This window comes from Alligator sinensis, unplaced genomic scaffold, assembly GCF_000455745.1.
Source record: "Alligator sinensis unplaced genomic scaffold, ASM45574v1 scaffold172_1, whole genome shotgun sequence".
Lineage (NCBI taxonomy): Eukaryota > Metazoa > Chordata > Crocodylia > Alligatoridae > Alligator > Alligator sinensis.
The window spans coordinates 916,866-919,270 of record NW_005842168.1 but is presented as its reverse complement, the minus strand read 5'-3'; the positions used below and the strand labels follow the sequence as shown (position 1 = coordinate 919,270).

Here is a 2,405-nt window from a genome sequence, read left to right as displayed (position 1 = left end):
GATATGGCCACGGCACCTGTTCCTGCCCAGGGCAGGGGGTCAGACCTGATGATCTGTTTAGGTCCCTTCTGACCCTAAGCATTATGATACTAGGAAACTATGGCTACAACTGACCACTACCTTCTGTCTGGCAAGTAGGAGCATCCTGGTAGGACCTGTCACGTCTGACCATGCCCTCAGACCTGTTAATTCCTTGGGCCTGGCTACTGGATTCACAGCTGGAGTGGCTGGGAGCTGTCTCTCACATAGATTTCATAGATTCATAGAAATTAGGGCTGGACAAGACCTCGCAAGATCATCGGGTCCAGCCCCCTGCCCCAGGGGCAGGAAGCCAGCTGGGGTCAGATCCCTCCCAGCAAGATAAGCCACTTCTTAATGTATAATAGGCATCTTAAGCATTTCACCATGTTGCCCACTGCTACGCTTCAGGAACTTGGAGGGGCTTTCCCCTCTTATGTACATCTCTGCTGAATATGCATCACTTAACGTGTATAATCCCCCTGCATGCCTTTCTGCTTGCATTGCCCCTTTCAGTTTCCCCGTACCCTTCTCATAGTCTCATGGCCGTTTGGCCGACTGGCTTTGCCCCACTTGAGCTTCCTCTCATTCCTTCCCTCTAATTCCCCCACGTCTCAAGTTTCCCCACGTCTTCCCCATCACAAGGTGCTCCTGCCTAGACCAGGACCCTCCCGCCCAACCCGTCCAGGGCCATCGAGGTAGTACGGTTTCACTCTCGTCATGGGGCCGGCGCTACGGGGCCGTGTGCTAGCAGCGGTGGAATCCCGCTGGGGAACTGGCAGTTGGAAGGAGCTTGTCCGGAGGGCAAGGACCACAGAGACACGCAGCAGGGATCTCCGCACCCCAGGGATGTCCTGGTGCCCAGGGTGGTGCTGGCCCGCGAGCGATAGCAGCATGGCCACCCCTGCCTGGCGATGGGGCGTCTTCTTCTCTGCACTCTGCAGCCCAGGGGGGAGCAACAGCCACGGCACCTCGTCCCAGCCCAGTGGCCTGGGTGGGCAGGGGCAGCTGGATCTCGGGGGTCCGGGAGAGGGTGACGGCAGCACCCCCCCTCATCCAGAGCACCGATTGAGGCGGCCGGCAATCATGGCCCCTGCTCTATGGAGTAAGGAGGAGGAATACAGCTGCCAGTACGGCTCGCCCACGTACCTGGCCCTGTGCGGCTTGGGTGGTATCGTGAGCTGCGGCCTGACTCACACGGCGGTGGTGCCGCTGGACCTCGTGAAGTGTCGGATGCAGGCAGAGCCCAGCCGCTACCGGAGCCTGATGCAGGGCTTTTCCCTCACTGTGAAAGAGGAGGGGATGCGTGGGCTGGCCAAAGGATGGGCTCCCACCTGCTGGGGCTATTCCATGCAGGGCCTCTGCAAGTTTGGCCTCTACGAGGTGTTCAAGCTGCGCTACTCTGAACTGTTGGGGCCTGAGCGAGCCTACCTGTACCGGACCAGCCTCTACCTGGCCGCCTCAGCCACCGCTGAGTTCTTTGCTGACATCGCCCTCTCTCCCATGGAGGCAGTCAAGGTGCGGATCCAGACTCAGAAGGGTTATGCCAACACGTTACGGGAGGCTGCCCCCAAGATGTATCAAGAGGAAGGGCTGTGGGCCTTCTATAAGGGAGTGACCCCACTCTGGATGCGCCAGATCCCCTATACCATGATGAAGTTTGCCTGCTTTGAGCGCACCTTGGAGGCGCTCTATGCCCACGTGGTCCCCAAGCCACGTAGCGAATGTACCAAGATGGAGCAGCTTGGTGTCACCTTTGTGGCTGGCTATATTGCTGGTGTCTTCTGCGCTGTCGTTTCCCACCCGGCTGACTCGGTAGTGTCTGTGCTCAACAAGGAGAAGGGAAGCAGTGCTTCGGACATCCTGAAGAGGCTGGGCTTTAGAGGTGTATGGAAAGGCCTCTTTGCCCGCATCCTCATGATTGGGACCCTCACAGCCCTGCAGTGGTTCATTTATGACTCGGTCAAGGTCTATTTAAGGATGCCCCGGCCCCCACCACCGGAGATGCCTGAATCACTGAAAAAGCACTCGTTCTTTAACTAGATCCAGCCTGCAGACTTCACACGGTGAACTCCACTCCTGCCGCACTGAAATGCCTCATCCACGTCTCTCTAGCCTGTGTCAAGCTCTGGGACCACCACCGTCTACTCTTCTCCAGAATGACACCCATCAGATTAGTTATCTTTCTCCCACAGACCACGATGACTGCACTGCATTCAGGTCCCAGCTGTCTCAGATGCCAAAACCTCTCCGTCTGCATACACGCAGACTTATATTTGATTTATTAAAGGTCTAGTTCGTCAAAGCCTTCAGTCTTGCAATATATGACCCTTGGGATTTGTTTTGTCTGTTTTCCGAGACTTTTGAAACAAGACAGGTAGTGTTGC

The 2,405-nt window shown here is 56.7% G+C and overlaps 1 pseudogene; it reads left to right on the top strand.

Annotated features, from left to right (window-relative positions):
* The first annotated feature begins 1,104 nt into the window (after positions 1-1,104).
* Positions 1,105-2,299, top strand: LOC102378953 (annotated as a pseudogene).
* The last annotated feature ends 106 nt before the right edge of the window (positions 2,300-2,405 follow it).